Genomic DNA, 19996 nt, shown 5'->3' with positions numbered 1-19996 from the left:
TCTGTCGGGCAGATTTGGCTTTGAATCCTGCTTGTCATTTGGCCACATTACTCTTCCTTATGTTTGTATCCTCATCTAAAAAAAGTGAATATATTTAGGTGATGGATGATGGTGGTAACAAATTAGGTAACGGATTTATGTGCTAATGTCAGGCTCATAACAAATGTTTGGCAAATATTATCTTCTATTACTGTAATAAACCTGTTTAATAATAATTAATATTGGGTTAGGTGGGACAAAATGAACATGTAGATATATTATTGGAAACTTATCTGAAGTTTCCAGCAGAAAGATATAGGAGACATATAATAATGTACTTAGCTTAAAAACCATTTATTGTATACCTTTCTTTTAACTACCAGACACTGTGCTGGACTGCTGGATATACAAAGACAAGTGAAAAGTAGAGTGCTGGATATAGAAATGAGAAGTGGTCTGCTCTTTGACTTGGTGGTCTAGTAGATGGGTAAACATATATGTGTAAGAAAGCATAATATTTTCTGTAATAGAAATCTGTTTGCTATGTACACAAAATAGGTGGGAAGGAAAAGGGGTATAGAAGAGGTGACATTTGTGTTCAACTTGAAACTGCTCACTAACCACTGGAGGATTATAGGATTTCTTTTTGACATTTCTCAGTACATAGCAGAGACTATTACTGGTTTGAGCCAGATTTGTTCTTTGTAAAGATGAGAAAATACTGCTCCCCAAATTGTTAAAGAATGCCTGGTACACAATTAATGTGAATATTCCAGAGACTTATATTCAAAGTTCCCAGGTTACTTGTCTTTCTTTCTCAATAGACTTTAAACTCCAGGAAGCAGAGATCTTGAGTGGGTACTCTTTCCTCTGGGATTGCCACAATCTGGCTCAGTGCTGGCATATAGTATGTGCTCAATAAAAAATGGTTCAAGAAATGTTCTCCAGATCCCTCCCATGTCAAAATGGAAGAATCTTTCACATGTGGCCTGCCAGCTGAAAATAAACAGTCTCTGAAAGAGAGATGGCATGTATAAATTGTTGTGTTCTGGAGTTGAGGACAACAAGTAATCATAGAGCAGATTGCTTTGAAGTCACATAGTATTGGCCTGAAGAGTCTCTTGGCTTAGGTGCATCCCATAAGTCTGTGGTTGGCAAACTGCGGCTCTTTGGCCCCTTGAGTGTGGCTCTTCCACAAAATACCATGGCTTGGGTGAGTCTATTTTGAAGAAGTGGCGTTAGAAGAAGTTTAAGTTTAAAAAAGTTGGCTCTCAAAAGAAATTTCCATCCTTGTGCTGTTGATATTTGGCTCTGTTGACTAATGAGTTTGCAGACCACTGCCCTAGGTTGAGAGTTCAGATATACAAAGACGAGATGGCACAGCTGTCTAGTCAATTGTTTCTTGAGCACTTAACTGCGTGTCACCCATTTAGCTCAGCTGCAATTTTTATTGAGCTCTGCTTGCTGGTGGTGAAAAGAGTAGGCCTAACTCTTCTCAAGAACAATCCCATATGGGCATGTCCTTTTGGGGATGATTTTATTTGCATGGATTAGGCGTAGAAAATAGCGCCTTCCCCTCAGGCAGTAGCTCACAGGAAGCAGCTCCTGAATCATCATCCCCTTTTCCACAGCAACCCTCTGCGGACCCCTGAAGCCAAGAGTGACTGGGCTGAGAGCAAGGAACCCTCTGCTCAGCCTCAGCCTGAGGCCACGTGACTCTCATGCTTGCGTTGAGTGACGCACGCAGCGTTGGGCGGGCCTTGGAGGAAATCAACTTCCGGGGGCAGAGGTGTTCCAAGCCAGGCGGCGTGTGGGCTACCCCAACGTGTGTGGCCGGGGGCCGAGGTCGCACCTAAGGGTCGGGGGCCATACCCCGGGCGTGCACGTGCGAGTCCGTGTACTGGGGGCGGCTCACCTACCGGCCTGGCTGAGCGACACGGCTGCGGCGGCGGCGACGAGCGGGCGCGGGAGTAGGTAAACGGACACCCGCCTTCGGGGCCTGGGTCTGGGAACCCGGGCCGCGCGAGGCGGCGGTGGGTGCGCCCGGCGGCGGCCTGGGCGCGGGCCGGACACTCCCCACCGGGCCCCCGGGGAGCTGGCCGGGCTTCCGCCGCCGCCACCCCTGCCTCGCTCCCTGAGGTTGAGGTGACCGGGGGGCGTGGCCCGTCTGGGCTGGAAGCCGGCCCTCTCCCCTCCCTCCCTCCGCAGGGAGCGCCCACCTGCACCTGCTGTCGCCGGCGGGTCCTGGCCCCTGCACGCTCCGCAGTCCCGTGTTTTCCGACCGTCTACGCACAAATACACGTGATTGCCGTGTCACGGAAACGCCCATCGTACGGGGCTTTCTCCTGGTGGAGTTTCCACCCATCGCTCCCGGTGCATGTTTCCCCTTCTGCTTTGCCAAGTTCATTGGGCCAAAGGTCTACCCTGATCCTTGGGCCACAAGTTGCAGTAAAACCCCTGGTCCTTCGGGGTGAAGGCAGGAGGCAGGAAGTTTCCAGGTGGCGAGGCATCCTTCATTCCCATGAGTGCGCCCTCCGTTTCCCCACAATAAAGATGTTTCTTCCGCCTGCCCCTGTTTTGCACTGCGGAGGAAAACTTTGCAAAGGAAATGTGTGTTGGGCTTCACTTTGAAGGAGTGGCAACTCTATTAAAAGCTCACTGAGTGTTTTTTTGGTAGGATGATGATGATGCTGCTGCTGCTACTCTCCCTTGCTCCCTGCTGAGCCTTGGGGCAGAGCCCGATTTCCTGGAGGGCAGAGCTGCTGGCTGCAGCTGTAGGTGACTCAGCAGCCCCTTAAGAATTCCGGCTCTTTTACTTCCCTCCCTGTCCGACCTGGGCAGATGTTGTGTATATGCCACCTTCCTCTTGAAATGCCAGGGAGGTAGTTGGATGATGGCTTTTGGAAACAGTTTGCATGTTCCGTGATGGAGTGATCGGGGTGGGCTGACATTTCTATCTTGTCACCGGGATGGGCTAACATTTCACCCAACAATTTAAGGCTAAATGCTCAGAATATGTAGTTCGGTTATCTTTGTTCTGTGCCAGGAGAGCTCGATGCTTCTAAACATACCATTTGCCCTCTGTTACAATTTCTGTTGCAGTGAGGGTGAGGGTTAGGGCTTCACTGTACCTGTTGGGTAAATGGGAGATTGCGGGGGTCGGGGAGGGAGGGGACTGTGATGCCAGGGAGAGTGTACCTGTGTGGCTAGCCAGTAAATTGTGTGGTAGAAAATTATCCTGATTTATAAAGTTTGGTAACCTCCAGGCAGGCTAGGAAGTAGTTCTGTGGGCAGGGATATCTTATTATGAACTGGTTATTTAGCAATGGTATAAGCCAAATGGAATTAAACCTAAAGAAAACAATTGATGAAAGTTACAACTTTTCTCTTAACATTTATTAAGTAGAAAAATGTATCTCATTGGAGTGATTAGCGTAACACCTGAGAGTTTTTTTTGTTTTCTTTAATTATTTTAATATACTTAATACCAGGCAAAAAGTAAGTGCTGAGAGCCATCAACAGAGGGACAGCATCTTTGTTTGGGGGTTGGGAGGGTGGAAGGGAGGGGCAGTAAAAAAAGAAGAAAGCTGGTTACAAATTTATTTAGCTGGTTGAAGCTTAAATGGACAAATAGGAATTTTCCTAATAATTTATCTTGTACCTCTAACTGTAGAGTTAGAGGTACAAGATAAAATAATTATTAGGAAAATTTGTAAAATTTGTAAAGTATATATAGGATTGGTATGAATAAGAAAAGCTATTTGAAGGTTTATTGTCTTTCTCTTGATAGCCCCGGTTGGGGTGGGAGTGCATTGGGGTGGACAAGACTTTTTCTATTAGTTTGGAAGGAGAGTGTTTAGGTAAGTTGTTTCCAAAATATAGCTCAAAATATAGCTCATAATCACAATGCTTAACCTGTTCCTTGTGACTTTTGGCTTCTTGAAAGCTCATCAAATTTTGTCATTTTGCTGCCCCAGATGAGAACTTTAAAAAGGCACCTCTCTTTACATTAACTCTTTGTACCAATATCTGTTTTCCCCATTCAAATTAACATTAAATCTTTATGAGTAACTCTGATAATATTTTTTAATTGATTCTTTGAAATGTGGATTTTCTGTTAATGTATGAAATTTTCTTCAGATTTTTAAAGATTGCCTCCTTGTTTCATTTGATTTTCTTGGAATTTGTCTCAAGGGTTATTTATTGTGATAGATTTTGGAGAAAAATGTGATAGTCAATATCATTGTTTGTTTTTTTTGGCATCATGTTAAGGTAGAATCCTAGAATTTCACAGAGTTCCTTAGATTTTATATAGTTTATTTTACAGATTTAGAGTCTGGAATAATTAAATGGCTTTTTAACCCATTAAGCAAAATTTTATTGTTAAGCAAATTAATGAATCAATATGAGACATTATTAGTTATTACTAAAATGTTTACCAGGTTTATATTCTTTTATATTTGTAATTTTAAGCCTAGTGTAGACCATTCTTGACCAGTACCTTCTTCATTTGCTGTCATATCCCTATTATGGATATAATGTATCCATAATAAATGTACAAAGAGCCTTGTTGGCTATATGCCATAGAATCTTACTTAAAGAATTATGGATACATTTACTGTTATTAGCAGAGGATACAACAGTTTTTAATTTTTGAAATGAGAAGAATTTTTAAAATTTTAGGTTTAGATGATGAAGATTAGTGGTAGTGTTAGCTGTTTTAAAATTAACATGCTATACTAGTAAGACTGTTTTCCTTAGACAGGTATGCCCACTTCAGTGTTTACATAGTACAGTCCAACACATAATAGTTAAGTAGACTGACTATATGAATGAAATAACTACTCTTTTATAAAGGGTGAAGTAACTTTTTTCTGCTATTCAGAGAAGATTGAGTTTTTCCCCCCTTTGCCAGCCTTACAAACATAGACCATGTGCATCTCTTACCAAAAGTAGGCCTAGATAATGGAGAGGCCAACCAAATTGCCTTTAATGTTGTGTCCAATCTTGTGGTAAAAGAAGATCTACATGATCATTTCAAGATGCTTTGGTTTTATGAGAATTCAGAACTTTTGCAATTGAACTAAAGATAGGGCTGCAGTATTATGCAAGACCCACTAATCTATGAATATGCTTTGGTGATAGAAAGGGGCTTACCTGAATATTACTCAAAAATTACATGCTTAGACATCAGTAAAAGATTGTGATTACAGATGAGATTAAATTTCATCATTAAAATTAAATTATGAATTTAATAAAGATAAGTTATAGAGTTTATACCTTTTAGTTATAGTTTGCCTAAATTGGGTATGAAAAATGGAAAATAAGCCTGCAAAAGCTGATGGCATTAAATGGGCCACCCTGAATCGGAAGATAAGTTGAAGTGAATACTTGTGTTCTGCTGAATGGGAAAACTGTTTAATAACTGTGTTTCCTGAGGCATTAGATATTTTAAGTTTCTTCTCTTGTCTGTTATGAGAAGAGACATTTTATTAATTTCTTTTTAGGACCAGCTTTCCTTAAAGTGAATGGTTTTCTAAGTGTCACTTGCTTATTTAGTATATGTGATTTGTTTCAGTTACCATGTTAAGAATACTTGTATAGTAACTTTGGGAAACTTTATTTTCATTGGCATACTGAGTTGATTTTCTGTATATCTAAAGTTGGGTGCTATTTATCTTGCTTCTTTCGTTATCAATAGGAGAAAAAAATAATGCCACAAGATTATTATTCTTAGTGTCACAGTAATGAACATAAAAGGTGACTCCCATATTATTGATGAGAAGTGTTGTAACCACTCAGTCTGCTCAGATTGCAAAATGTTCTTTTATTGTATAATCTCAGTATATATAAGTAGAAAATCTTTTGAACAAAGTGAAATAACATATAAATGAAAATTTTGGATGTTTTTTTCCTCACATAGAAAGGCCATGGATATTATCATAGTTACTTTTATCTGAGCAAAATAATTTAAGCACATTGTTCACAGTGGTGAATTGGGAATCATAAGACTGGATCTGATTCTTTAGTTAGCATATACTTTGTTTCTCACTTTAAGAAATGTACCAGAGTACATTTGTTGAAGTTGTGTGTATGTGTATACTCTGGGAAGTACACATTGGGAAGTAAACTTTGGGACGGTTTTGGCAAATATTTCTTCAAATGTTTTTGAAATATGCTTTTTATCCTCTTTTCTTTTGCTTCTTCTGGGATTCCCCTAATGCATATGGGAGGAACCTGATTGGAAAACTTGTGACAAGGAAATCTGAGTAAGAGGTATATGCAGGTAGACCTCTCTGAATGGGCAAGAAAGTGAAGATATTGGTGTTCCATGTGAATGTTCACCAAATTAAGAGGTCTTAATTCCAAACGGAGTAATGCTTCTATAGGCTAACTGCATCAGAGTAGTATTTTAATAATCAATTAGAGAGGATGACTGGGTATCAGACAGACTCTTTCCCCTGTCAATGCCCAGTAGGCTCATGAACAGAGTGGCCATGCTGTCAGGGATCGGGGTTACAGAGGCGCTCAGCAACATGGACTTTAGCTCATCAGGACCTGTCTGGCTCTGCCCACTGCTGAGTGCCTAATCTGCCAGCAGTAGGGACTAACACTAAATCCCTGAGCGGCACCATTTCCTCAGGTGATCAATCAGCCAGCCACGGGGAGGCAGGTTGATTACATTGGACTGCTACCATTATGGAAAAGTTGCAGCTATTTGTTCTTACTGAAATAGACACATATTTTGGATGTGAATTTGCCTTCTCCACATGCAGTGCTTCTGCCAAAACTACCATCTGTGGGCTCACAGTATGCTGTATCCACTGCGATGGTATTCCACACAGCATTGCTTCTGATCAAGGAACTCACTTGACAGGAAAAGAAATGAGCCGTGGGGTCATACTCATGGAATGTACTAATCTTATCATGTTTCCTACTATCCTGAAGCAGCTGGCTTGATAGAATGGTGGAATGGCCTTTTGAAGATTAAGTAACAGTGCCAGTGAGGTGTCAGTACCTTGCAGGACTGAGGCAAGATTTCCCCAGAGGTTGTATATGCTCTTAATTAGTATTCAGTATATGGTGGTATTTTCCTTATAGGCAGGATTCACAGGTTGAGGAATCAAGAGGTAGAAATGGAAACAGCACCATTCACTACTACCCCTAGTGACACACTAGCAAAACTTTTGGTTCCTGTCTCCATGACCTTATGCTCTATGAGGTTAGAGGTCTTAACTCCAAAGGGAGTAATACTTCCATTGGAGACACAACGATGATTCCATTTGTTGGAAGTTAAGACAGCTGTCCAGCACTTTTGGACTTCTCATGCCTCTGAATCAACATGCCAAGAAGGGAATTACTATGTTGGCTGCGGTAATTGATCCTGACTACCAAGGCAATATTGGACTGCTCTTCCACAATGGCGATAAGGAAGAGTTTGTCTGAAATATAGGAGATCCCATAGTGTATCTCTTAGTAATACCATGCCCTTTGATTAAGGTCAGTGGACACCTGCAACACTATTCAAGGAGATTACTGATAACCCAGATCCTTCAGGAATGGAGTTTGAGTTACCTCACCAGGTAAAGAATCATGACCATCTGAAGTGCTTGCTGAAGACTAAAGGAATACAAAATGGGTAGTGAGAGAAGGTTGCTATAAATACCAGCTATAACTGTGTTACTAGTTATAGAAATAAGGATTCTATTGTCATGAGTATTTTCTCATTTTGTTATAAATATATATTTTTTGTGTTTGTGTGTGTGTGTACAAACACACAAATATATATATATATATGCATATATAATGTGTATATATGGCTATATACATATGTTAAATAATATTTTTCTCTTTTGTCCTTACCATGTAAAAATATTATAATTTTAAATATTTTTAATTTTACATCATAGTGTTATAGAATTTACCAGGAGACTTGAAAAAAACCCAGGAGTACTGGAGGCACAGAAAAAACCCATTTATTTCCAGACATTTCACATGTACTGGTACAGTGACTCAGGGGAGTCTGTTTCTCTCCAAATCTGAGCAAATAATATGTAGGAAATTTTTCTTTTATACCTCTTTGGTTTCTTTGTCCCCCAAATATGGATCATACTTCTGGACCTTTTGCAGGCTTTGCAAAAAGCCCCATGTACTGGGATGGGGGCAGTGAGACTATATTTCAAGGCCTGGCCTGATGCCAGCACTGATAACTCTGTCTGGGGGTTGTGTATTGTTCATGGTTTATGGCCTCTCTAAAATGGAAGTAGTACTTTAGGTAAACAGGTCTTGTAGGATCCGATAATTAAAGGGACAGTGACTAGACTATAGGCTAACAAGAATGTGCAGTAGGTTAATGGCACAGATTCAGATTGTGCCATTTTCCCCATCAATAGTATGTAAACTCTGGGATATCAAAGAGAAGAATAAACATTCAAAGACTTTACCTCCTCTTCTAGGGAAGGGATTAGTAAATTTGCAGTTGTACACAGGATAGTTGTATCATGTTAAGCAGAATCATGATCTCCTAATTGTCCTCATTTGGAGATTAAGTATGGTTTAAGAAGATGAGTATGGTTGCCCAGTTGTTGAGGATTGAACTTGTGATGATTAACTTTATATGTCAACTTGACCGGGTTATGAAGTGACATATATTTGATCAAACTGTATTCTGAGTGTGTCTGTGAAGTTGTTTCCTGATCAGATTAAAGTTTAAATTAGTGAACTGAATAAAACATTGCTCTCTCTAATGTGGTCCTCATCCAATCAATTGAACACCTGAATAGAACAAAAAAGCTGGGTAAGAGGGAATTTCTGCCTAATGGCCAGAGCCAGGGCATTGCAATTCTATGATTGGACTGGGTCTTATACCGTCAGCTTTCCTGGTTCTCAGGTTCTCAGAAGCAGCCTGATACTACAGCATCTATTCTCCTTAGTTTCTAGCTTGCTCACTGCAGGTTTTAGGACTTCTCAGCCTTAACATAGTATATGGTCATCTTAAATTGGTTTAATTCCTGACCGTATCCTAAAGGCAACTTGATAAAGAAATTACTATAAAGTAGGGGTATACAAAACAAAATGCTTACGATGCCGAGTCCTCGGATAAGTGGAATTTATAGTAAAAACTCTTAGAAATCAAGGCTAAGGCCACAGCATTAGGTTAGTCATTGACACACTCAAACAGCAATCTGTATTACCAAGTATCTTGACATATAACAACAGTGTATAATGATTAATGATAAATATAAGTTTTTGGCTTAAATGTATTTGATAAGACTTAGGTACTAAATAGCTTTTGTTCTTTGACCTTTTATTTTTGACACAATCTCATTTTAGATTATGGAAAATAGTCACAATGTCCCCATTATTTCTGTTTATAGCTAAGATGCTAATGAATATTAAAAATGAAATCCTATTTGCATAGACACCACTTAAATAAGGTACTGCTTAAATAAAAATGAGTGGAGAAACACGTGATAGTATAACTCAGTACTTAGTTTGTTTTAAATTTTTTAAAAGTAAACTGAAAGAGTAATCATGAAGACTATAGGATTTCCCCTTTTATAAAACGTTTGTAGGGAAAAAGAATGGATATTTTAAGCATTTAAAGCTGGTTAATTACCGCACATTCTTTCCATTGTGATTGTGTAGCAATGCTGAGGTCTGGAATCATGGGAATTATTTCTGAGCCCTCTCAACTCTCAGTAGATTTTTTACTCTGTGTCTCTGCTGTTGTATTATATAGCAATTCTTTCTTGGTTTTCAGGCCTAGAAAATATAGAGTAATTTTCCAAGCAGAGCAAAACCTCTGTCCTCTTATAATCCAATTACTTTAACATGTTTTCAGTAATTAAAGGAAAATATATGTTGTGTCTCAAAAATAGCACAGAACTAAGTCATTCTAATCAAGAAAGGTGTGCCATTTTTTTGTTGTTGCAAGTTTATATGTAATGAGTTGTAGTCTCAAAAACAATTTCATCTTCAATTTTAAATAATAGCTTTGTTAGATAGAATAGATTTGGTTTCAGGATCTTGCTTTTTATTACTTTAACCTGAAGTCCCTTTGACCTGAAGTATTTATGTTGAGAATAAACTGACAGCCTTATGGAAGCTCTTGTAGATAACTGTTTCTCTCTTGATGCCTTTAATATTCTGTCTTTAACATTTACCTTTTAAATTATGATGTATTTTGCTATGGATCTCTCTGGATTCATCTTGATTAGGACTCTGTACTTCCTGAACTTGTGTAACTTTTTCCTTTACCAGGTTCGGGAAGTTTTCTGTCATTATTTCTTCAAACAGGTCCTTGCTCATATTCTTCTCATCCTGGTACCTTACGATGTGGATGTGGTTACATTTCATGTCCCAAAGTTCCCTTAACCCACCCTCATTCTCTTTAATTATTATTTCTTATTACTGCTCTGATTGGGCGTTTTTTTCTACCTTGTCTTCAAACTCTGTTTTGATGCGTTGCTTCATTCAACCTACTATTATTCCTTCCAGTGTATTCTTGATGTTCTACATGGTATTGTTCATTTTCAACTGGCTCTAATTCATGAGTTCTGTGTCCTTTTTCATGATACTGTAGTTCTCACTAAATTCTTTGTAATATTATGTTATTTGAGCATCCTAGTAACCATTACATTAAAGTTTATATCTGATAAATTGATTGCCTCCATTTCATTTACTTCTTTTTCTAGATATTTCTTCTGTTTTTCCTTTGGGCCTTATTTGTTTCCCAATTTTAGCTGTCTCATTGTGTTTGTTTCTATGGATTACTAGATAGAAATGCTATGATTCCCAGTTTTCTTGGTGTGGCCTTATATAGTAGGTGTTCTGTGGGACCTAATGGTGTGGTCTCCTTGATCTGCTGAGCTTGATGCTCTAGGAATGTCTGTTGTGTGGGATATATGGGTCTTCCTATTGTAATTGGGTCTTGATTACTGTTGGCCTATTCATGAGTAGGATCAACCCTCAGGTTGGCTGACTTGATGTGTAACTACTACCATATTTTGCAAGCTGTTGTACAGGTGCTGACGAAACAATACAAATCAAAAAACAGCAAAACAAAATGAAACAAAAAATCTCCACCACGAACAAAACAACAACAACAACAAAACAAATACGAAAATGAAAATGAAATAGAGAATAATAAAAGAATACAGGAAAAAAGATTATCACTGGAAAGAATGAAAAAATAAAGACTAGAAAAAGAAAAACGAGGAAAAAAGACTATAGATTGAGAAAAGGAAAGAGATAAAGAAATATAAAAGAAAAATAGGAAACAAGTAATACAGGAAAAGAAAAAGATAAAGAAGAAAAATGTGGAGTTCATAATTTTTAGTGCTGCTACAATTTCCTGTTTGTGAAGCTTGTTGGATTCTGCTCCAATGTTGTCTGAAGCTGGCCACTTGGGGTTGGTTTCAGGTTTTTTTGGGGTTTTGTGGTGTAAGTCAGATTCAGCTGCTTTCTTTCCCTGGCCCTTGGTAACCTATTGGAAGCTACAAGCAATCCACAGTTTGTGGATGTCTCTGCTGGGCCTGGCTGTATACAGGAAGGACCGGATATGTTGTATTTTCAATTACATTTACATCAAAATACCCAATAATTTTCGTGTGACTTATAATGAGTTATTTAGAAGTGTGTTAATTTTCAGGTTTTTGAAGGAATTTCCAGATTTCTTTCATTAATTATTAATTATTAGTATGTTTTTTTCTGTGCTTTGAGAAGATACTTTGTGTTGTTTTAAAACTTAATCAAGACTTGTTTAATGGCACAGAATATTGTCTATCTTTAAATATTCTGTGTACACTTGAAAAAAAAAGCCTAATCAGCAGCACCTGTTATGTAGCTTTTTTTTTTTTAGAAATATTAATTAAACTAAGTTGGTTGCTATAAGTCTTCTATATATTTACTGACTTTATTTCTACTTATTTTGTCACTTAGAGAGGAGTGCTGAAATTTCTAGATATGGTTATAAATGCATATATATTTAGAATTATTACATCGACTTGATATATTGATTTCTTTATCATTATGAAATTTCTTCTTCATCCTTGAAATATTGTTTGATCTGAAATCTAATTTTTTAAAAACAATCTATTTTATTGATTTTTCACAGAGAGGAAGAGAGAGGGACAGAGAACCAGAAACATCGACGAGATTCCTGACCTGAATCAAACCTGGGACCTTTCAGTCTGCAGGCCGACACTCTATCCACTGAGCCAAACCGGTTTCGGCTGAAATCTAATTTTTATAATACTAATACAGTCACTTCAGTTTTCTTTTGATCAGAGTTTGCATGGTATATATTTGTCAGCTCTTTATTTTTATGTTTGTTTTTTTTGTTTTGTTTTGTTTTTGGTTTTCATAGTCAAAATGAATACTTTTCATATCTTTGACATCTCTCATCATCATGGTTATTTTTTTCTCCTACCTCCTTACTCAATCTAGTTATTTCTGCTTTTTAACGTGGTTGTTTAGATCATCTATATTTAATGTTCTTTTTAAGATGGATGAGTTTAAATATATAATTTTGCTATTTGTTTTTTATTTTTTTCTACCTCCTACTGTTGGGTTTGAGGTTTTTTTTTTTGTGTTTTTTTTTTTCCTCCCTTTAAATCATTTTATGCCCACTGTTGGTTTCCCAAGTGTATATTTTTGCTAATTATTTAATAATTAATTGTACTAGGGCTTGTTATATATTTTTTGAATTTATTAGCCTACTTTTAACTAATATTATCCTATTTCATATGTAGTGTAAGTACTTTACAGCATTGTATTTTCATTTCTCTTATCATTTGTGGTACTGTTATGATTTAGTTTATTTCTACATTTTCTATAAAGTTCACAGTGTTTGTTATTACTTTTGCTTTATGTAGTCAGTTATCTTTATAACTTTTATATTTATTTATATATTTACCATTTCTGGCACTCCTGATTCATTTTATGCAGATCCAAATATCTTTCTGGTTTTATTTCTCTTCTCCTTGAAGAGCTTACTTTAATATTTCTTTTAGTGTAGGTTGGCTGGCAAAGAATATAAGTTTTTGTTTGTCTGGAAAAATGTATTTCTTATTCAGGTTTAAAGGTATTTTCTCTTGGCAAAGAATTGTATGCTGCCATATTTTCTTGACCTTTCAGTTCTTTGAAGATGCCTCCCATTGTTTTCTGGCTTACATGTTTTTTGACAAGAAGCCTGTTTTTTTTCTTATTTTATTTCTTTTGCATATAATGTGTCCTTTTTTCTGACTTATTTAAACACTTTTTATCAGTTTCCAACAATAGCATATGATATGCATTGGTAACTTCCTTATGTTTATATTACTTGGCTATTTTTTAGATTTCTGGATCTCTGGGCTTACATTTTTCATGAAATTTAGACAGTTTTCAATTAAATTTCTTCATTTTTCCACACTGTTCTTTTTTTCCCCTGGGCCTCTAATTACATCCATTTATTTTGAATAATTGCTATTTCAATTTTTTAACCTTATGTGTGGTCTCCCCCCTCCCCCCGCAGTGTTTAATCTACTGTTAACCTTATCCTGTGTATCAGTTTTATGTTTTTAAAGATTTTTTTCTGGAAGTTCCATTTAAATCTTTTCCATATCTTATATCTCTCTCATTATTATGGTTATTTTTTCTACCTTCTTAAACATATGAAACCTATGATAGCTGTTTTCATATCTTTGTTTGTGAATTCCATAATCTCTTTCATTTCTATGTTTCTGTTTAATAATAGTCTCTTGATTATATGTCATATTGTCCTGATTTTCTGTATGCCTTTTACAATTTGATTTAATATATTTTTTATTTTTGTTTGTTGGTTTCTGAATTTTGTTGTGTTATTTCAAATAGGGTTGCATTTGGTTTTGTTTCTCAGTTATGTTACTTGGAATCAGTTGGATAATTTTGAGGAATATTTTTAAGATTTGTTGATGTGGGTCCAAAATATTCTTTTGTCATAGGTCTAATTTAGGAGATACCCTCACAAGTATTCAGCTGAATGCTCTATGTATTACGAGGGTTATCCATTCTGAATGATAGGTACACAAACTATTACCAACTGTGTGTGAGCGCCAGATATTATTTCTCTACTCACATTGTCTTTCTTTTCCTGGTCTTGTGTAGCTTTCTCTCAAGTCTGTACATGTTACTCTTCAGCCCAGACCTGAGCAAATCTTTCTATCTCTGGAATTCTTACTCAGTATAGTCTCTTTCTCAAATTCCTATTGTTGCAAGCACTAGCTGCCTCTCAAACTTTTAACTCTCTCCCCTCTAATCAGTGCCAGGCAAGTTTTGCTTGGGTTCTTCCACTATGTGCTGTGGCCCAGGTTGTAACTGCCCAGTTTACAACCTGGGCTACAGCACATGGTGGAAGAACAAACCTTGTTTGTTTCCTTCCTCTCAGGAATTATAATTCTGTGCTGCTTGTTGTCCAGTATCTGAAAACTATTGTTTCTTATATTTTGTTCAGGTTTTTATTTATTTTATTGGGAGGTTAAATCTGGTCTCTGTATCTCCATTTTGATTGGAAGTAGAATGCTATCTAAATACTGTAGTTTAAAGTTTCCTTCATCCTCTACCATTCTTTTACTTTGAAGTAACCACAGTGCAAAGATTATGGATGCTGTAGGAGTGTGGTAGGGAAGATATCTGTGATTAAACTACTGGTGATAATTAGGAAATGAACACTTCATTTTTTATTTACTCTTTTTATATTTTCTACTTTATACTTCATAAAGTATACTTTATAAGTTTCTTCCCTTGTCATTAAATCATTACATAAAATTTACACACTTGGAATATGCACTATATTTTATGGTAGTTTCCTATTTCTTATACACGTCACTTCCTGCTCTTAGTAAACCTTAGAAACTAGACATTTCTCATTTCTGTATCCATAATAGATCATTGTATTCAGCAGCTATTAAAAAATAGTTATTTAACCAAAATATGAAGAATTTTGGTGTACAGATTTTATGCTGTTTAGTTAATTAGAGATACTCATTACGATTATACTGCTTCCTGTTCATTTTCTGAAATGAATTAATCTGATCTTTCTTCAGATCTTATTCTTTCTGACTAGGTGACAATCCCAAGGCATTACATCCTTGATATTAATATCCTTTTAATAATATTGAAACTACTATATAACAGTGATTTTCAACTGATGTAACACAAGAAATTTTAAAACTTGCGATACCTGACTATTTAGTTAGGGGCACTGATCTCTTTTTCCTAAGATTGTAAAAAATGACAACACCCAACACAACAATAGCTGTCTGATGTTAATGAATCAAAATTGTACCTATATTTTTGTTGTCAGATTGGCAAAAAATATAATGTGTTTTTTGGTGTGCCACAGAATTTTAGTTATTAGTTTATGAGATGAAAAAGGTTAAAAATTGCTGGTTTACAAGATAGCTACAGTTTCATTTGGATGGCTCCAATGCTTTGTTCTTTTTAGGATCCATGCATATGGTAACAAATAACACCAGTAACATCATGTCTAAAGGACAAGGAGTGTAGATATACTTACACAATTAAAATTCTTTCTTTTGGAAGCCCATCTTTTTTTCCATTTTTTTCTCTATTTCTTCGGGAAATTATATGTATTCTGCAAGGTAATGCAAGCTTTGACAGGTTGAGCTTTGCCAGCCTATCCAAGGGAAAAGTCAGCACCTTACATAGAGCCATAGTGGGGGGAGAGGAGGAATTACCATTTTTAATGGTATTGTGTCTGGAAATTGAAAGCATGGTGAGGAGTATGTGTGCACATATATCTAAACATATATCTAGCTCTTACAGGCTACCGAGTTTTTATTATATTCTTTTTATGTGTTTTAGAAACAATATAATATAGACCATAACAAAATATATATATATATATTTTTTTTTTTCCCCACTCATTTAAATTAATAGGTAGGTGTTTTATTTTTTTTACTTTATTTTTTTGTGATGCTGATTGTTAAGATAAATTTTCTGTTAATATTTAGTACCTATATATTTTTTGCATTTTCCCCTAGGCAGTGCTGTGTGCCAGACTGTATTTGACTCTAGTTCATTTGGTTTGCTTTTTGGTAGCCTCTTTACTTTTTTAATTTACCTAGCCCAGCTTCTAGTGTTCCAGTGCAACTATATGCCATCCACCTCCTCCCTTTTCCTTTTGTCTGTCTCTTGAATAGTATTCCTTCTTTTATATTTATTACTTCCTCTTTTGAGGCTTAACAATGAAATAATACCATTTCAGTAGGGTATTATTATTATATAATTTGATAGAGTATCTTTATATATTAACTAGAGGCCTGGTGCGGGGGGAGGAGGGTCCCCTCAGCCCAGCCTGCACCCTCTCCAATCCAGGACCCCTCGGGGGATGCCTGACTGCCTGTTTAGGGGCGATCAGACTGGTAGGGGAGAGCAGTTAGGAGTGATTGTGCCTAAACCAGCAGTCAGACATCCCTCTCCCAATCCAGGACCACTGGTTCCTAACCGCTTGCCTGCCTGATTACCCTTAACCGACTCTGCCTGCTGGCCTGATTGCCCCTAAACTGCTCTCCTGTTGGCCTGATCAACCCCTAACTGCTCTCCTGCTAGCCTGATCATCCCCTAACTGCCCTTCTGCCGGCCTGATCGCCCCTAATCACCTCTGCCTTGGCCCCTGCCACCGGATGGCTTTGTCTGGAAGGACATCCTAAAGATGTCTAGTCTAATTAGCATATTATCCTTTTATTAGAATAGATGCTGCTGCTACTGATAGTGGGGAATTTTTGGTTTTAAGTAGATAATTCCAGGAGGTTTTAACTTACATATGATTAATACTATAATGTTAAGTACTTTTAGTGAAATTTCTTTTATTTTGAGAGTTTTTAAGCTTTATTTAGAGTCTTACTGCGAGGAAAAGAAATCTCTTAAAACACATTAGTCTCAAAACTATAAGGTTCTCTTTGGGAAAATTATTTTTCTTGAAACTCAGGCAGTGGATGTATGTTTGCACAGTTTTCTTGGTAATTCCAAATCAGGTATTGTCCTGGATGTTCTGCTTGTCCCAGAAATAGAGCCTAAGCTGAGTCGTTCACTTGGGGAGTGCTTAACTGCTCCACAGATCAGTGACCAGAACCATTTCATTTTGTGCCCATGTGGTTTCTGCGGGTGGTTTGTTGTTTTAAAAACTGTTTCAAAGGAGTGCATTTTTTTTTCCTGGCAATCATGTGTATCCTGTGTAAGTATTTTTCATTATTAATAACTTTGAAAGAACCAACTCCAGATCATAATGCTGTTGGCTAAAGTGATGGGGGGTTTTATCCAGAGTCTTCCCATATGATTTGTGTCTGGTTTGCCAAAATCCATTAATTTGAGATTCCCAAAAGGGTACTATAATGATGTCCTCTTCTGCATCTTACTGTCACCAACCTGTTTTTGGAAATAATTGCTATCAATATTGTGTAAATCAACCGTCTTTAAGAGAAGTTCATGAGACATTTAGATTTCATTTCTTCTAGGCCTATGTACTGGTTTTACTTTTGGGGGATATTTCCCCTGCTTCTATTTTATACTCTATGTAGAAATTTCCATCTTCTTCCTCATTTAGGCTTAGTGGTTAGAAATCTTGTCTTTAATTGCATTTTAAAGTGGTTAGTTTCTGTCATTTTCCGTTCCCTTATCCAACAGTTAGGGTTTGCTTCTGTAGGTACACTGCAACCTTTTAATAATGAATTTGGGTTTAAAAAGAAATTGAATTAAATTGTTGAGTTATTTTAGAAGTTATAACATTAAGCTATTTACATTTCTGGCTACAGTGAGGTTTTTTGTGAAAGTTAAGTTTTGTAGGAAAAATGTCATGTCATCAGCTTGTACTCTTAGAAGTTATCTTTAGTATTTGGCTAGCTCAGAATTACAACTCTACAGTCTGCTTAAATCTTCTTATTAATGAATTAATATTATTTATAATTAGGAATTAATCAGAAAGAAGACTTGAAGATTACCTTCCCAAACTTTCTAATTTAATAGAAGAGTGAACTGAAAACTAGATAGGTTTAGGTGTCCAGCTGCAATTTAGGGGGAGAGTTAGTACCAGAGCTCAGTGACCTGACTCCAAATCCAGGGGTCCTTTCCACCATGTTGGCATCTCTTACCATTTCATCCCCAACAAAAAGACAGCTTAGAGCAACAATTGTCAACCTTTTTCATCTCATGACACACAAAAACTAATTGCTAAAATTCTGCAGCACACCAAAAATTATATATTTTTTGCCACGCTCTTTTCCCTTAGATCTGACACAAACAATAGGTATAATTTACATTGGATGACTATTGGGTTGACTGTTGTCAGTGTAAGGGAAAAAAGTTTGGTATTGCATGTTTTAAAAATTCTTACGGCGCACCAGTGTGCCTCTTTTGGCTCACCATTGAAAGTCCATATAATAGGGTTTTGGTTTTAAAATACCAAATATATTTAATTTATATAATATAAATTTGAGGGATAACCTTACAGATTCATACCACAGTTTCTCTCTCGACCTGTAAATCAGCACTTATCATCTCTGAGGTTGTACTTTGTTATTCGAGGAAGGAAATTGTTTGACCCTTATTTTGTTCAAGCCTCTTCTTCATTGTATTAAAATGATTTTTTAAATCTTCTCCAAAGTTAAGAAAATATTCAAATAAGGAACTCCTGTGTTGGCTACTGTTGCTTACCTATTAGCATTACTCTTCTATCTACCTTTCTAACAGAACCTGTTTTGTTCAGGTATTTAATCCTTCATGCGACTCAGAGAAAAGTGTCCTCATTCCTAGATTCAGGATTGATTCTGATAAGTCTACGTGAAACATGGCAGTTTCCCTCTTTTCTAGTGACAGGTTCAAAGATGGGCAAATCACAGTCTCAAACTGTGGTTTGGATCATGCTTCCAGCCTGTGGAAGAAGCTACACCTAGAAGGTCAAACCCAAGGAATTACAGAGAATTTCTCAAACTCTGATTTATAGTGCTTTTAGAGCCTGCTCTGCCATTACTTATTGTTATATCAGATCGTTTTTTAAACCAGTTTGCTTTGGTGATTATCTGTTACTTCCAGTTGAAAGTATGCTATCTGATGTATCTAATACTTTACACTGTGAAAGAATATTCAGTAGGAATTAGGTTTTAGCAACTAAATTGATTTGAATTCAAGGAAGAGTAAAAATGTCAATAAAGACGTGATAGTAGGAGAATCTTTTATGAGATTTGTGATGGAGAGAATCATAAAATATGGCTCATAAGGTATTGTAAACCCCTGTAATTTACCTTTCATCCTGCAGTTCCACTGAACTTTTCATTTATTTTTCCACTGACCTCCTAAATATAGTGGTGTCTATTTATGCCTTATCTTTTTGACATCTATTATATTACACCTATTTTCATCCTTGTATATTTTTTTTAAATGATTTCTAGGGCATCATTTTATTTTTCTACATTTATGATAACTTTTAAATTTTGTTTACTGATGATATTTTCTTCTATCTATCCCTTGAATAGTAATGGCTTTCTTTATTTTACTTCTTGGCCTAATTAAAAATAAAACCTAATTGTTTAGAATAGTTTTAGATTAATAAAAAAATTGTCACAGTAGCACCCCACACTCAGTTTTTCTATTATTATTATTATTATTATTATTATTATCTTACATTAGCATGGGATATGTTAAAATTAATAAACTAATGTCTATACATAATTGTTAAATAAGTCCCTACTTTATTCTGATTTCCTTAGTTTTTTATCTATTTTTTAAAATTTTATTTTATTTTAGACTCATACAAGATACTATATTACATTTAGTGGTCATATGTCCTTAATATACCTTTGGTTATGACAGTTTTTTAAACTTAATGCATTTTTTATGACTTTGATAACTTATTTTGAGAAGTACTGGTTAGGTGTTTTATCTGTTGTCTCTAAATTGGCTTTTGATGTTTTTCCTCTTTAGAATGGAGTTATTTACTTATTTATTTATTTATTTTTTTTGGGGGGGAGTGACCTCAGAG

At 36.4% G+C, this 19996-nt stretch overlaps 1 protein-coding gene across 2 annotated transcripts in view; it reads left to right on the top strand.

Annotated features, from left to right (window-relative positions):
- The first annotated feature begins 1728 nt into the window (after positions 1-1728).
- Positions 1729-19996, top strand: part of CCDC91 (coiled-coil domain containing 91) — a 247348-nt gene continuing 229080 nt past the window's right edge. The window contains exon 1 of one of the 2 annotated variants that reach the window (XM_084877249.1): positions 1729-1949. The gene's annotated coding sequence lies outside the window, so the exon portion shown is untranslated. Of the gene's footprint in view, positions 1954-19996 lie in introns of both variants that reach the window. The other variant, XM_084877248.1, reaches the window with a different exon arrangement.

The sequence above is a fragment of the Pipistrellus hanaki genome (genome assembly GCF_964339955.1).
Source record: "Pipistrellus hanaki genome assembly, chromosome: 3".
NCBI classification, from domain to species: Eukaryota; Metazoa; Chordata; class Mammalia; order Chiroptera; family Vespertilionidae; genus Pipistrellus; species Pipistrellus hanaki.
Note: the sequence above shows the minus strand (reverse complement) of the source record. Positions and strands in the feature narration are given on the sequence as shown.